Source organism: Vombatus ursinus, unplaced genomic scaffold (assembly GCF_900497805.2).
Source record: "Vombatus ursinus unplaced genomic scaffold, bare-nosed wombat genome assembly UNPS02014820.1, whole genome shotgun sequence".
Classification (NCBI taxonomy): Eukaryota; Metazoa; Chordata; class Mammalia; order Diprotodontia; family Vombatidae; genus Vombatus; species Vombatus ursinus.
The window spans coordinates 156004-172969 of NW_020954598.1; positions in this window are offsets into that span (position 1 = coordinate 156004).

Consider the following 16966-nt stretch of genomic DNA (forward strand, 5'->3'; position numbering starts at 1 on the left):
GTGTGTGTGTGTGTGTGTGTGTGTGTGTGTGTGTGTGTGTGTGTGTGAGTGTGTGTGTCTCTGAGACATCATGCACCTTCCCACTCTCCTCCCCAGCCCCTGCCCACACTCCATGGACGAATAAAGCTGTCAGCAAAGGGCCAGGACGTTGAAAGATTAGTCCCTGGCACTGCCTCATAGGATAAGGAGGCGTCCCTTTGCAAGAAAAGGAAGCTGACGCCAAGGAAACCGCCCCCTTTATATTAGAATGTGATGGAACCTGTGGTGTTATGGAAAGTTCACTTGATACAGTGTGAGGAGACCTGAGTTCTGACTCCTTATGTGACCTTGGGCAAGTTACTTGCCCTCTATGGGCCTCAGGTTCCCTGCTTTGAATGCTTTGATCCTCTAAATCTTCAGCCTAGAAGAGACAGTATCTGGTATCTCCAAAGAGCCATGATTCAAGTAGAGTTTCATGAGTTCCCAGCCTCTAACTATGAGTCTCTTTGAACTTCTCCAGGCCCTTTCTCAAAGACTTCCCATCTTGATGGGACCTACCAAGGTGTGGGTTCCTCCGGCCCAGCCTTCCAGGGTCCAGATTCACCTCCCACCACAGTCATCGTATTGATGTCTAATCATTTACTGAGCAGCCATCACAGGGAGATTCATAGGCTTCTGAGCCCGGTGACGGAGACAGAGGAAGAAGTAGACGCTGAGAGCAAAGTCAAAGAGCCAGACTCTGACGACTCCGATGATGATTGCCCATCCCATGGAGAGCTGGTCACAGGGAGAAGTCAGAGCCTTGCCTTTGGAGAGATCTCAAGTTAAGGAAATGAAATTCATTTCATGTTTTGACATAGTAGACCAGGAGATCAGGGGAATGCCGCATAAATAATTTACCTAGATTTTAGCAAAGTATTTGATAAAGTGCTTCATGCTATTCTTGTTGAAAAGATGGGGAGATGTAGGCTTAGATGAGAGGACAATTAGATGTAATTAGAACTGGATGAAACAGCCAGACTCAAAGTACAGTCATCGAGAGGCCACTGTCAACTTGGAAGGAGATATCCAGTGTAATACTCCATGGATGTCTGCTCAGCCCTGTACTGTTCCGTATTTTAATCAATGATTTGGGTAAAAGTCCTCTAGTGAGTGTGGCAGGGTGAGGGTATTGGGCTGGTGAGGAGAGCCTGTTACTTCCATCCTTCTGTGGGCAGCTCCACTCTTCCCCTTTCCCTTCCTCTGACCTTCCCTTGGGCATACACCACTCTCTAACTACTCTTTATGCTCTTGCTCCCGGGGGCAACGGTTTTCCTTAAAAGCTGGCAGGAAGAAACGATGAGAAAAGGGAAACACCTGGTGGTGAGATGGCAGCCAGATCATTAATTTTTCAGTGTGAGCATTTATACTTTGGAAATAGGCAAACACTAAGAATCAGGGCTTGATTTACTGTTTTGTTGATTGTCCAGAATTAAGAAAGTAATGGAGAAAATGTTAATAATGGAAATTAAACATGAAAGTGTATGGTGAGTACACAGTTGTATTTTCTTCCCCACAGAGTTGGCTGCTAAACACTTATCAACAGACTCCTGGAAATACCTGAAGTGATCACCTCAGAAAGGCTAATTCCCAGTTCACTACAACCTTCTCCCAACACATATCAGAAACTGCTAGGCTTGTTTTTATGTCTAGACCTGGCCTGGATTTACATTTTCTTTCTCTGCTTTTGGGAAATTATAAAAATATTAACAACAAATTCTTTTCTGTAAAGCTCCAAGTCCATACTGGCTCAGGAAAGGTCCCAGTAGTAATAAGAAAACTATCTAACTTCCCCTGGTGTATTTTATCCCCTATTACCTTTCCCTCTACTACTATTGCACAAGAACACATACATAGATCAGCAATTCCATGGTTAACCTCTTTATCTCAGAAAAACTGTGCAAACAAAAAGCCAGAAAACTCTGAAGAGATTGATTAAGCACCTACCATGTACCAGGCACTGTGCTAAGTGCTTTGCAAATATTATCTCATTTGATCCTGGGAGGTAGTCCTTTTATTATCCCCATTTTTCAGCCGAGGAAACTGAGGCAGAGAAAGGTTAAGCAACTTTTCCAGGATCACATAGCTAGGAGGTGTTTGAGGCCACGTCTGAAATCAGGTCTTCCTGACTCCAGGGCCAGATCTCTATTCACTATGTCCTCTAGCTGGTACTTTTCTCTCCTGAGAAAGAACAATGGTGGAGGTGAAGCAAAGGGTGGGAAAGTGCAGATACATCCCCCAGTTCTATTCCAGCAGCATACGTGGCTCCAGCCCTCCTGCCTCCGTTCTCTGCGGCTTTTGCCTAGACTGGCCACAGTCTTTGTCTTAGGGCCTCGGCCTTCCCGTTCTTGCCAGCTCCTTCCAACGGCTGTAGCAGCAGTGGGAATTTCCATGGCTGTGAGCCACTGGCAGCTCTAGGACCCCCAGCCTGCTTGCTCCTCTCATGAGGCTTCTCCTCCCTCCCTTCCTTAGGATGGGACAGAGGCTAATCTTTCTATCACAGGCTCATGGCTTTCCAAGGCTCAAATGGATAAACAGTGGGGAATTCCTGACTGCCAGCAGACATTTGGTCTCCAGTGCCTTTTACAAAAGCATAGATTGCATCCTTATCAAATTCACAGATGACAAATTGCTAACTCAACCAGACACTTACTGAACGCAGGCATTAAGCCAAGGAGCCCTGAGTACCTCAGACTGGGAAATAAGTATATGCTGCCTTCAGAGAACCAGGAATACAGTTGAGGAAAACCAGGCATATGGGCAGGAAAAAACAACTGATAGTACAAGACCGAGAAGGACAAGTGTCAGATAAGAGGAAACAATCACAAAGAACTTTCCACCAAATCCCATGCTAAGAGCTAATGGGAGTAAAAAAAAAAGTACCATCTGGGAGCTCATAGACTGTAGGGAGATGACACGCACCCGATAACTATGATACAAAATAGAGTATAAATGCATAAGTTACTTACAAAGCAGGAAGAAAAGGGGTACTCTTGGCTACAGGGAGTCAGGAAAGGCTTTAGGAAAGTAGCATGGAGTAGTGAACAGAGGACTAGACTTGGTATCAGGTTCAAATCCTGCCCTATATACTTCCTAGCTGTGGGGCAAGTCACTTGTTTCATTTTTCTCATCTGTAAAATAAGAAAGTTGAAAATCTCTAAGAGTTCTTGCAGCTCTGAATCTATGATCCTATGAATTGCACCTTTATTCAACAGATGTTTATGAAGTGCCTCTTAAGCCTAGGCACCTTAACAAGATTAAAGTATGATACTTTTGCTTTTGACTTGGTTATCATTTGGTGGGGAAGGAGAGCAGGGGATTAGATCTGTAATTATAAGTGTTAAGGAAACTTGCTCTATCAATCTGTTCTGTAGCTAATAGTCTTAGAGAATTGCCTGGGGATACTTGGAGGTTAAGTGACTTGCCCAGGGTCATCCAGTCATTATGTGTCAGTCAGGGACAGATCTGAACCTTGGTCTTCCTGACTCTAGGCCAGTTCTCTTGCCACTGGTCATGCTTGTCTTCTAAAATCCCATGCAGGTCTTGGATTATGGCACTGAAGAGATAAATTAATTTAGGTAGTATTGTCACTTTTATTAGATTCACATGGCCTATCTATGACCGATTAATAGCTTCCAAATGATTTAAGTCTGTTTTGGTTTCTGTAAAAAACATTTTGTAGTTATATTCACGTGGCACTGTATGTGTCTTGGTAGGTGAACTCCCAAATCTTTTATACATTCTGCAGTTATTTTGAATGGAATTTCTATATCTCTTCCTACTGAGGTTTGTTGGTAATATACAGAAACACTTTATGCCAAAAGTTTTTATATGTTTTCTCCATGTTGTAATTTTCTTTAATGAAATTTTCTACTGTATCTATGATTTGTTCTTTGATTCACCAGTTCTTTAGGATTCAATTATGTAGCCTCCTCTTAATTTTTAATCCTTTTCTCAAAGGCCCTTTGTTGTATGGTGCTTAATAAAGGATGGTTTAATATTTCTGTTTTCCTCCATTTACAAGGTTTTTGTTCTCAAACATGTAGCCAGTTTTTTTAAAGGTACCATGAACAATATACAAACTCAATTCTGTTCCCATTCATGAATCATCACAAAGATATAACCTATACAACTCTTCTAAAGTTCTATTCAAATCTTTAACTTCTTTCTTATCTGTTATATTTGTCTAGGTCTGAAAAGGGTACATTGAGGTTCCCCACTATTATTATTTTACTGTTTCTCTCTGCAACTTAATTAACTTTTCTTTTAAGATAGATGCTATGTTGGTGAAATAGGAGTATGTTTAACACTAGCGATCTATGATTTAAGTGTTCTGTTTCCATTCCTTATCTTTTCCCTCCCTCCTACCCCTAATCACAAGGTTTTTGCTCTCTTTCCTTTCAATTCTAGCTTTATGCCCCACCAAGTAGTATTCAAGTTTGTTTTGCTTATGAATATATCCTCAACCTTGTTCTCTCTCTTAAGCCCGTTGTCCCCTTTCCCAGTCCTTGCCTACATCCCTGATGCTTTCAATTTATTTCTATATCAAGAGTTCTTAACCTGGGGTCTATAAACTTGTTTATATGTGTGTGTGTGTGTGTGTGTGTGTATGTGTATATATATATATATATTTCAATATAATCAGTTTCCTTGATAATCCTATATATTTTATTTTGTGCATTTAAAAACATTATTCTGAGAAGTGGGTTTATAAGCTCCACCAGACTGTCAAAAAAGGTTAAGAACCTCTACTTGGCACCAAATCCTCTGTGTGTGTGTGTGTGTGTGTGTTCGCTCTTTATCTGGTTCAGATGAAAATGAGGTTTCTGGAATGTTCTTTCCCCCCACCCTTATCTCCATGTTATTAAACTTCATCTCATACACCCTTATTATGAGAGTTAGTAAGTTCTTCCTTCCCACCTCTTTTTCTTTTCCTCCCTAGGATATTCCCCCATTTCCCTTCAATTTCCTTCTCCTGAGACCATTGAAATAGACTACAACTCCATCTTATTAACTTCCTCTATGACTGCTCAAGACATTAAGGTTCTGAAAGGACATTTGTTTCTTCCCTCCACCCCACCCCCATTAAAATGTAAACAATTCATCATTGCATAGGCCCTTCCAATCGATCGAATGTCTTTGTCTCTTCATTTTTGCAATTGTATTTCAAAATTTCTATTCATTAAGAATTCTTGGAAGTCCTCCATCTCATTAAAAGTCCATTTCCCTTTGTAGAATTATACTGCTTTTTCCAGATAAGTTATTTTTGGTAATAAGCCTTTATTATTTTGCCTTTGGTGATCTCATATACCAAGTTTTTCCCTTCTTTATTGTGCCAGTTGCCAAGTGTTGTTATTCTGATTGGCTCTTTGGTACTTGAATGTTTTCTTTTTGGATTGTAGAATTTTTTTTCTTTGACCTAGGAACTCTGGATTTGGAATATGGCGTTCCTGGGAGTTTTCTTCTTTCAGGAGGTGACTGGGATACTCTTTCTATTTTCACTTTGCCCTCCAATTCTAGGAGAACTGGGAAATTTTCATTTATGATTTCTCAAAGTATGATGCAGAAGCTTTTTCTCTGGTAAGTTTTGAAGCAATCTGATGATTCTTAGTTTATCTCTCCTTGATTTGTTTTCTAAGTAAGTTGTATTTGACTTGTTTTGTTTTCCCCCAATCTTTTATTTAAAAATGTATTTTAAAAGGTTCTATTCTCATGGAGTCAATGCTTATATGTTTGACCCATTCTAGATTTCAGGAAGTCTAATTCTTGGGTAAAGTTTACTACCTTCTGTTCTAAGCTGGTAATGCTCCTTGCCTGTCTTTGTCTCTAGCTTTCATTTCATTTAACATTACATTTTGTATCTCCTCCTTCATTTCTTGCAGGTATACTCATAGCCCTTGTGACCATTCTCTTCTCTGATGCTCTGTTTCTACTTGTAGACTTACTCTCTTCCTTTGGATTTGCTTCCTGGACTTCTCTCAACCCATAGTATTTCTTCACTTGCATATGAAATTTTATTCTCTTTACTACTACATCCCATTTTAATTTCTAGACAGGGACTTTGTGCTTGGATCAGACTCTACCCTTCCCCCAACCTCTATCCTCTGGATGGCATGACCAGTAAAATGAGGCCTCACCTTCTATAGGAATTCCTAGATTTAGGCTCAGGTGGCTTGACTTAGGTTTTGCCCTTTGCCCCTTCTGTTTTTTTGTTTCCTCCTTGTAGCCCTAAACTTAGGACTGTCTCTAACTTTGACTCTGATAGGACCCAACCAGATGTTGCCAATTACACTGCTGGCAGTCTACCTAAAACACTCCAGGTACTTAGCTTCCCAGGTATCACCCTGGTCCTTTCTCCCGATATGGCTTGAGTATGGGATGCCTGGAGGCAGGGCTGCCTGGGAACTGGGCTGGCCTTGTTCCCGCTGTGGTTTGGGCATGGGCTGCCTGAGTGTTGATCTGGACCAGTAGGAAACTGCGGTCCATTGCAGGCTGATTGGATTAGCCATCACGTGCTGCAATTCAGACTACAGCTATCTGGATACTGCTGCTGGGTACCGGCCCTGGCTCAACCCTGCCTCCTGCAGCTGGGGCACAGGCTGCCTTGGGCCCTGGTCTGCTCCTGTCTCCTGCTATGGATCCTGGCTGCTTACACACATTGCCTTCTGCTTACCCTGTCTGCTCAGTGTCTCTGTCGGTAGTCTTTTTGCACAGCACTGGTCTGGACGGAGCTTATAACTATTTCTCACTGGCTCCACTTTATTATTGTTCCTTCCTATTCCCAACCCAACAAGAACGCAAAAGTGCTCTCACTCAGGATTCAGCCTTGCTCAGCAGCTGCTGGGATGATGGAAGAGACCCCTGGGGACACAGGATTAGACTGGCATAGACACCAGGCCAAGTATTGGCACCATGAGCATCCTCTGTCTGATACTCTTGGGGCATCAATGTCAGTATCATAGTAGGTGCTTAATAAATGTTTATTGACTGACTGACACAATGGGACTTCATAGATATCAGAATTTGAAGAGCCCTTGGAACAGAAAATAGGATAAAATTACTGAGCTGGGATGAATCTTAAGGCATCAATGCTCTTATTTTACAGATGAGGAAAAAGAGGCTCAGGCTGGGGGCAGTGACTCTCTCAAAGCCACAACTCACACCCAAGTCTGACTCCCCAGCCTAGACTTTTTCTGATGCCCAGAACAAAAAGACTGTCCTGGGGTTGGGTTCTGGTGATCAAGTAGCTTTAGGGAGCTCACTATTGCCTTTATCAGACAATTCTCCTAAGTCAGTGTATCTTGAAGGCCCCTCAGGCTTCAGCAAGGAAGAAGTGGAGGGAGGAAATGCCTCTTCCCCTCATTCACGGTCCAAAGCATAAAGTTACAGCAACCCTCTTCCATTTTTGTCCCTATCAAAGGTGGGGGGAAGGTGTTAAAATCAGGGAGATAAGAACTGAGCATACCATTAACTCAGAGGGAGTTGGGGGTAGAGGGAGGACTAAACTTATCATTGACCTTAGAGGGGTGGATTGGGAGGGCTGAGAAACGAACAGGACACATCACTTGAATGCATACTACTGACCCACAGAGGGTAAGTGGAAGAGAACCAGAGTTCATCATTGATATACAAGATGAGGAAGAGGTATGGCCCAAAAGTCAGGGATAAAGTGCACCCTAGATGCTGGGCGCAGGAGAGGCCATGTTCTAAGTTAGGGATGGAGTATATAAACACGGAGAGGGGAACCAGCAACTGAATTTAAATATTCATCAAGTACTCTGTTTTAAGGGGCTGCTAAACTCTACCAAAAAAACCCCAAAGAAACATGGACAATCCCTGCCCTCTAGGGTTTATGAATTGAAACAACATATAGCGCCTTGTGGTGGTCTATATTAAATACAATGAGAATTTAAAAGGGGTCAGTAACATGGTAAAGACGAGCAATCCCTGATTTATAAACTCTACAACAATAAAAGACATGCAGGAATTTCAAAGGATGAGAAGTCACAGTTGCAAACTGAGGACAGTGGAGGAGATAACCACCCAGGTGGCATCACAGACTCATTGGATTATTTGCACATCTTACCCTATTAGGAAAATGTTAAGTTTCAGAAGTCATGGATCTTGTGATTTACATCTTTATATCTCGTTTGTTTAATAAGGGCAAGAAAGACCCTCTCATGCCACCCCCCCCAAAAAAAATCTCAACTTTTACAGAATATAGTTTCTAACCTGAACGAGTTCTAAACCTTCCTAAATTGGAGTGTTGCAAACCAAAATCCTTTCAGAAATTAAGATGAGGATGCTTGGATACTCAGTAGGATGGGTAGGAATTTACCTCTGTGGTCGCTTAAGTCACAAAATCATTTTGGCCCATGGAAAGACATGCAGAGACTTTGAGGAGAGCCTCTGAGGTTACACTTTGTTCTGCAGCGTGTGTGATCTTAGATTCTATGCACCTTTTGGTCAGATGTTGTAGGCGATTGTCTGAGAAAGCCAGCCTACACCCATCTCCTACTTTCATCAATGTTACCCTTGATGCCACGGACAGACAATTCTCCATTTTCAAGACATGAAAAAGTAGACATAATAAAAAGTTTAAAAAGAGAAAGTAGACTTGGGCTCCATAATTGATGTTTACTGTCGACTTTTTTCATAAATTGGTGGTAGCATCAGTAACGTTTTCCGTTTTTTAAAGATCCTCCTCACCTTCACACAGCTTAAAAATGAAATCCCTGAGTGCATTCAAAATCACTTTGACTCCAGAACAAAGCATATGGTTGAGTCCAATTGTTCTTCCCAACCTGGGTACTATAGTGGTTTCCCTAACATACTGCCTGGAATCTCATGAATTCAATTATCTCTAGGCAAATGATTCTCAGAGTTTCTTACTGTATCTAGCTCTAGCCTATTTCCTGAGCTCTAGTCCCACATCACTAACAGTACCTTGGACAACTGGATGCTGACATAGACATATGTATATATGATATATAGACAAGTGGTCATCTCCATTTTATCATATGCAAGAAAAGAACTCTTTATCTTTCTCCCTAAAATCCTCCCTTCTTCCTAAATTTCCAGTTACTGTCAAGGGCTCCATGATGCTCCCAGTCACTAGGCTAACACCTCAATGTCATCTTTGCTGTCTCTCAGTCTTCATATACAATTTTATTAAATTTTGTTTCTATCTTCAAAACTCCCATCTTATTCTATGCACTCACACAGATACCACCCTGGTACAGGCCCCCATCACTTCAACCTTGGACTATGACAATAGCTTTCTGCTTGGCTTTCCTGCCTTCAAGTCCCTCCTCATACCAGTCAGTTTATTCTCTACTCAGCTACCAAAATGATTTTAGGATACCAACTCCTCCCCCACTTGGACTCCAATGGCTCCCTACCACCTCCAAAGTAAAATATAAGATGCTGCTTCTAAAGTCCTCTACAACCTGCCTTCTTCTTACCTTTCTAGTCTTCTTAGGCCTGTACCCAACATTCTCTCCCCCGAACTCCATGTACTTTCACTTGTCCCCCAAGTTGGAAATGTTCTCCCTCCTCATGGTCACCTACTGGCTTCCTTTATAAGTCAGCTAAAATTCCTTCTGCTACAAGATGCTTTACCTCATATTTCTGCTACACATATACACTGCTATTGCCATGCTTCCAAGATTACTTTCCATTAACATTACACATCTTAAAACAGAAAATTTTTTGCATGTGTCTTCCTCACATTAGAATGTGAGTCCAGTAAGAGCAGGGTTAGTGTTTTTTGCCTTTCTTTGAATCCCCAGTTGCCTTAGCTCTGTGACTGGCACATAGTACGTGCTTTTAAAAAAAACAAAAAAGCTTTGCTAATTGCCACTATCGCTACTGATGAGAATGGATAATATAGATTAGCCTGCATTTTGTTAGCTACAAAAGCTCACTTGCCTCTCCACCTCTGGTTTTACAAATAAGATTAAATGCTGATTAAAATGCTTACTCCCATGCTTTGGGACACGACTCTTGAACTACCCTTTCTCAAGAACAAAAGTGTCTAAAATAAAGTCCCAAGACTATTTCTTTAGCTAGTTTGTATTAAAAAAAGGTCATAATTTCAGGTACCTTTACAAATACTCATCAATGAACTGATAAACAGGTATTTATTGAATACTTCTCTTCCTCCCTGCACTGTGGAGAATACAAACGTATAAGAAATGCTTTGTACTTCTTAGGGACTTTAAAGCCTAGTTGAGGAGATTAAAGAATAGAAGGCTACACATACTGTATTTCATTGCATAACTGTCACAGATTTTATGCCAATTTTTTTTTTTTTTTGCAAAGAAGTTGGGTGTAACCATTATGTGAAGCTTTAAAAAAATGTGCCAGTATTACTTAAAAATCATTCATTACTAAAACGTATCGCTGGCAGACAAACTGTAGAGTTTAGATAGCATGGGAAGATGCAGGTCTTACTATATCACATGACTTGGACATAGCAGCCCTGGCTGCCTGCCCACTTCCCTTGTACTTACGGTTCTCCGTTGGGTTGAATGACAACTGTCAGTACTGCAGCGTTCTAAACAAACCACGCCAATCAGTTTTCAGAAATACACTGAAAATGCTTGAGTGCTGAGGATTGAGCTCTTGGCTCAGAATGCCCCAGAGATATATGTGTATCCATATGCCACTGGTGAATACACTGCTGCTCCTGTTTATCTTTTAAGCAGTGTGAAGAACAGAATTATACCATGCAAAAATTATGTGATGAAAGGTTATAAACCCATTTTTGGACTGAAAAAACAGGGTGAGATGATTTTGCAGTGGTGATGATTATTCAGTGAAACATGGTATTAAAGTGTTAAATTGTGCACAATAAGTGCACTAAGAATGTAGAGGACAGGGGTAAACCAGTGCAGACCAGTCAGGTCTAAAACAGCCAAAATTTTCTGAAAACTAAATTATTTATAACCACAATCTCATCAAAAGGCCCTGGAGAGACCTGCTGGTGAGGTCAGTTCCAGAATGTTACCAACAACAGTCTGTGGGCAAAAACAGCATAAGACAGAGTTAAAGATTAGAATAGGAAGAGGACCTAACAGATGGGATAACTGAAGAACTGCACAGGTACATATAATTTCTCTTTTTTCTTAAAAATGCAGGAAAGCCCCCAGTGCATTGTGTGGATCCTCTACAAGAGATTTATGGGAATATATGGACAAGAATCACCCAGGATGAGAGGGCAAAGAGGTTATGATCTACAGAGATGAAGGGAATACTTTTCATCAATGAGACCACAAATACCATGGATTTGTGAAACACCAACTATAAAACCCTTAAAAATCCTTCCCTCATAATCATAATCATACCTAAATGATTTCAAAATGAAGTTATTTTTAAAATGAATTAGAGGAAAAGAAGAATGTCCAAAAGATGGATATTATTTTCTTTAAATTGTATTTAGTTTATTCTCTTGATTCTCCTTATTTTAGATATTATTCTATTTTTAATAAAAAAAAGTCAAAGCAATTTAATGATATGAAATACTTTAATATAGGATTGCCAAGTTAACAGGAACAGATTATTTCTTTGATAAATACTTTCAAAAAATCTTATAGGAAACAATAGCAGATAACCAATAAACAGGTATCAAACATCAAAATCAAATGGACCCAAAGAATAGCTGCATTAGCTAGGCACAGATAGTTACGGAACAAAATTAAATCTGAAAAGTTATCAACACAAATATGTGCTAAGATTACACTGATCCATCTTTAATTATAGGATCTTCTCAAGCCTGTCATTTCCAGAAACATAACATTAAGAGCACATGCTATGTCATACTAGGTTTATATTTTTTAAAATAAGGCTTCATTAGTTAAGATGAAAGGTTCCAAATGCAAAAGGACGCATCCAGCCAAGGCCACAGAATACAACGGGCAAGGTAACATATTAAGGTCATTCCAAAGGGATATTGATTTAACAACCCCCAGAGCAATTTGAATAGAGTGTAATTTTGGTATAGCATGAGAACTTCCTTAGAAAACAGTAAGAGGAGGTAGAAGTAGTAAGATTTTTTTATTTCAAATTTCAATAACATTCTTAAGGTTATTCTAAGAAAAAAATAACACAAGGAGATGATGATAAATTTTATACCTTATTTTTGTTTTAAATACTTCCACGTTTCTGTTAGTGCAAAGTAAACATTCAGTTTCAAAATGTGCTACAAAATATTTTTCAGGAGTGACACAAAATCTATTTGGAGCACATAAGATTAACCAAAAAGGTGTAAAATATTTGTGACAAATAATTAATTAAAGCTACACACCATAAATCTAATTTTTATACTTGTTATAAAAATAAAAGCAATATTGATTTTCTTCCCACATAACCGAGAAATAGCCTGATTTTTTTTTGGGGGGGGGGAGGAAGGAGAAGGTTGTGGGGATAGTCATTCAGTTATTAATGTGCATAGAGACCACTGGAAATTAAAATCTATACAGCAGAACTTTTTTTTTTCCTTTTATCTCCTCACACAGATCTGTTTCTCTCATCATATATAACTTAATAAACATGATTTAGACTCAGAAGCCCTGGGTTTAAAGCCTGGGTCAGCTACATACTAAGTACCCCAATGCAAGCTTGGGTGAGTGACTGCTCATCATCCAGAAAATGTGGGGCTGGACTAGATTGTCTCTGATGGCTCTTCCAGCCCCAAAGTTATGGCATGCACATGGGTTTTAAAAGCTTGTTCAACAAACAAAATGAAGAGAGTCTGGCCAAGGTAACTTCTAAAACCCTTTCCCACCTCTCAAAACATCCCAAATGCCAACTTCCCAACAGGGAGAAGCCTTGGTGCCAAGTTTCCATTGACTATTGTTAAAGCAGCTCCCAATTTACTGATCCTTTACACCGTCATTGCTAACAGCCCAAAGAGCACAAAGACACTTGGCTTTCTTTTCTTTTTTGACCTTTATTTTGATTTGCACTCTGCCTCTAAGGCAAAGTGTGCAGTCATCAGCATCCCCGAGGAGGAGCTCCCTCTCAGAGAGCTGTCTCCACCACCAAGAAATGTAGTGACTTGTCCAGGACCACACAGTCACTGCGTGTCACAGGCAGGATTTACACCCAGGTCTTCCTGCCTTCCTTCCTTCCAGCTCTCTTAACAACTACACACACACACACACACACACACACACACACACACACACACACAAACACTCTCTCTCTCTATGGGGTCACTAGTATACAGCCGGGTACGTCTATTCAAGCCCCAAGCCAGGATTTGAAGAGCAATGCTGCTGGTCCAAGCCAGCTTTTAAGTCATACATGTGGCGGGAAGGGGGAGGGGGAAAGTAACGTTTTCACCGTAACTTTGTGGACAGATTTTTCTCCTCCCCTTCAGTAACACATATATACACATATATCATGCACATAGATAGCTAGCGGTACATATACACAAACATATACACATACACATATATGTCTCCCCACTGGAGAATAAGCTGCTTGCAAGTAGGGATGGTTTCCTTTTTACAATTTCTATCCCCAGCACCTGGTACAATAAGCATTTAAGAAATGTCTGTTGATTGACCTGTTGATTGTAAAAGACCAAATGCTAGTAAGTGTAACTGAAAGAGCTGCCCGTAGACCAACTGGCACAATGAGATCATAACAAGCCCAAGACTGCCACTGTCTCCAGGTAAAACACACAGAAATCAGGACAAGAGCAGGAAGCAGCCCAGCGTGGCCGAGGAAAGGCTGAATTCGAAGGTCAGATCATCTCTCTGGGTCTGAATCCCCGCTCTGCTTCTCCTGAGCGGATGATCTGGGCAAGTCTTTCAGGCTCTCTAGGCCTCATTTTCTCCCTCCGTGAAGTGAGGAGCCAGGACTAGACGATCCCTTCCAGCCCTAAATCTATGATCCAAGGAAGACGTAACGTTCTTAATAATCATTCAAAACATCTAGGTGACACTGGCTAAGCCTTCCAGCAGTGGTTCTCAAACACTCTCTTTAAAACAATCAGAGACCCCAAAGAGCTTCTGTTTAAGTGGGTTTTATCTATTAATATTAACCAGAGTAGTAATTAAAATGTCTTGGGGCATTACGATGAAAAAAGACCTTTTGGGCCCTCTGAAAGTGTCGGGACCCCCAGATCACACCTTGAGAACTGCTGCCCAAGAGGGAAAGAGCCAAAAAGCCTCACCACTGAAAAGTCCAGTATTAGAAAGAAATCCATTCCCAAGTTGGGAGAAGCCACATTTTTTTCTTAAAGTTTCTCTGATAGCTAACACTGAAAGTCTTCTTCAATCTACGCTGCTGGATCATGGGCTGGGAGACTGAAGTCTTTGGGTCCTCTTTCCACTCCACCAGGCTGGAAGCCAAGGATTTCACATCCCAAGACAGATACATATTGTAACCTACTTAATTACACATGTATGTGTGGCTTTGTGAATCCAATTTCTTTCGTTACAGGCATCTCTCCAAGAAGTAGATATTCTGCTTCATAGGAAGCCTTTACAAATTACATTCCTACTGAGGCATTCCACCTTCGTTAACGTTTTCTGTGCTCCAAGGCCTCCTCAGGAAACAGAGGTGCCCCTGGGTTCTCCAAGATGGCACCAGCCAGCACCACAGCAACTCTGGTAGGTGCTCATGGGCACAGGCATGGCAGGAGAGGTCAGGTTTGCTACATGCAGTCTCTTCATCCCAGTGCGGATCAGCAAGGGATGAGTTTTTTGGCCAGAGAAATTAATGAAACCATCTCCTAAGGCAAGGAAGGGTGGTAAACAGTATTACTGGAGAAGTCTCCAAACTAATGAAACCACAGGCCTCGGCATTAAAATAAACCTGAAGCAAACAGCCAGGTATATCCTGATATTATTGCTAGACTGGCTTTATGACAGATTTAGCAGTGCTTTTGCTCCAAAGAGGTTCAACCTTTAAATTTATGATTAGTCACCATAAGAATATCTTGGATATTTATTCTTTTTTATTTTTTAATTTTTTTTGGTGAGGCAATCAGGGTTAAGTGACTTGCCCAGGGTCACACAGCTAGTAAGTGTCAAGTGTCTGAGGCCGCATTTGAACTCAGGTCCTTCTGATTCCAAGGCCAGAGCTCTATCCACTGCGCCACCTAACTGCCCCTATTTCATTTCTAACTTATAAAAACGCATAAGAAAACTCGAGCTCAGTTTCTAAAGTCCAAGCACCAGAAATCTTTGTTTTTAAAGAAGGTAACTAAAATGACTTTCTTACAACTCCTGTTACGTGTAAATGGCAATCTTCAAAATGCAGGAGGAAGATGGTGTACAGCAAAGACATTCCCAAGAAAATTTTTCAGTTTAAGTGAATCATCTTTTCATTTACTAGAAATTCAGAACATGCTGAGTTTCAGTTTAATTTACTCTTAAAGACAAGAACTGCTGAAAGTATAACTCCTTTTGTTTCTTTTTCCACACTGCTTCCTAATATACAAACATAAACATTTATCTATGCAGTGAAAAACCAAAGAGTAAATTGTATTCTATGCTAGCTTATTGCTAATTGAGTACTAATGAGTTATAAAGACTGTAGTGCAGTTAGCAGCACCGCAAAAGAGGGTCAATGAATACCAAAGATCAGTCACTAACTTAAAGATTCTTAAGTACATTATAGCTTCAAAATGTTACTGGATATCCATTAACCATGCATATTCACCATCTTTGCACACAGAGGCAATATAGCAAGAGCTGATTGAAGTTCCATTGTGTCTATGAGTCTCCCCTTTTGGTTAAAGAGCTCATAACCAGATATAATGAGGGTGCAACTCCAATCTGCTCATTGTTACAATTCAAAGCAAATACAGTATAATCTCTTTAAATGTATTTTTAAATAGCAATAGAAAGTGGGAGCAAGAATGCGCTTATTTATAAAAAAATTAGACTACAAAGGCACATTAACCATATTATGAAGATATTAAGACCACATTCCTTCAACAATTATCACAAATATAATTAAGTCCTAATTGCTCATACATTCTCTACCACAAAATGTCTCCTTTGACTACAATTAATCTGTAAATGACATTAAGGATAGAAATGAAAATCACTGCTTTTAATTTCTGATTTTCTAGCTATGTATTCAAGACCGATTCCATCCCAAAGTAAAATGCTGTAAACACTGAATGCTTAATAGTTCATCTGTGTCATGAGTCATCTTCTGAAATTATTTAAATAGTGCAAATAAGCTGCACACATACACACACAAAAGACACATACAGAAACCTATAAAGACGATGTTAGAATACTTCTCTTCAACATCATTTTAAAAAAATTTGAACCAAGGCTGAAAAACGACTTATATTTATGCTCAGAAATACCTGTCAAGATTGTTTTTAACTTCAAAGACCATTTTGAATAACTTCAAAGACCATTTTGAAGTTGTATTCTAAGTCATAATGAATTTTATATTCCCCTAGTTCACAAATAACTATTCTGCAAGATTGATTACTTTTAGCAGTGGTAATGCTTTAAATACACCGAGCATCTGGTTTGGAAACATTTACAAATCCAAAACTATACTATTTGTCAAAGCACATGGAAAAAATATTGCATTGATCATAGAGCGTCCAATTTACAAAGACCTATGAAGAACTTTCACTTACAGTAATTTTCAATCTTTCCACATGTTAACATAATTCCTTCTCAAACCTTAAAAAAAAACTGCAGTATCTACCACCAAATCTCACCAATGTTCTAACCGCTATGAAAATGGCTTAGTTTTTGATGTATTTTGAAAACAAAATATTAAAGACATGACTGTTAAAGCATTAAAAAAGTCCTAAATAGTGTAAGTAGACAAGACTTCTTTCTCATCCTGTATATTCACAATAACACACAGCACTTTGATTGTCTAAGCCACAGCACAGGGACTAGTTAGGATATATGACTTCTCATGCTAAAACAAATCAGTTAAACAACTTTGGTAA